The following is a 512-nucleotide window of genomic DNA, read 5'->3' as shown; positions in this document are numbered from 1 at the left end:
TTGTCGTATCTTCTGAAGGTCATTTTATATCGTGCTCCACGTCCCATTTGAAATAAGACAAGAATGCACAATCACCTGTTCCACTTTATCTACCCGGTTACAGAGCGAATTCAAACCTATTAAAATGCCAATTTAACACATATTATGAAATAAATAATAGTTATTTATGTATTAAGGGCATAATAGTGATGTTTATATTCTCGAGGGCGACGAGTTAAAAAGCTCGAGGGCCTATGGGCCGAGAGCTTTTTAGTCGCCCGAGAGTATAAACATCAGTTTATGCCCGTAGTACATACACAATTTTATGTTTTACAAATAGTTTTCTTCGTCAAAATTCGTTTACAAAATAATTCATTGTGTTTGATCGAGTATGCGTGGTTCGAATTTGTTAATGTGATTGAAACCATCCAAACGTCAAACGTAATTTTAAATAATTCAATTCATCGTGAATGAGCAATAAGTTCCAGAAACTATACGAAATAAGGCCAATCTTGTGATTTAGTAGGTATTGA

Source organism: Photinus pyralis, unplaced genomic scaffold, assembly GCF_008802855.1.
Source record: "Photinus pyralis isolate 1611_PpyrPB1 unplaced genomic scaffold, Ppyr1.3 Ppyr1.4_LG1, whole genome shotgun sequence".
NCBI lineage: Eukaryota > Metazoa > Arthropoda > Insecta > Coleoptera > Lampyridae > Photinus > Photinus pyralis.
The sequence above is the reverse complement of the archived record's forward strand: the minus strand, read 5'-3'. Positions refer to the sequence as shown.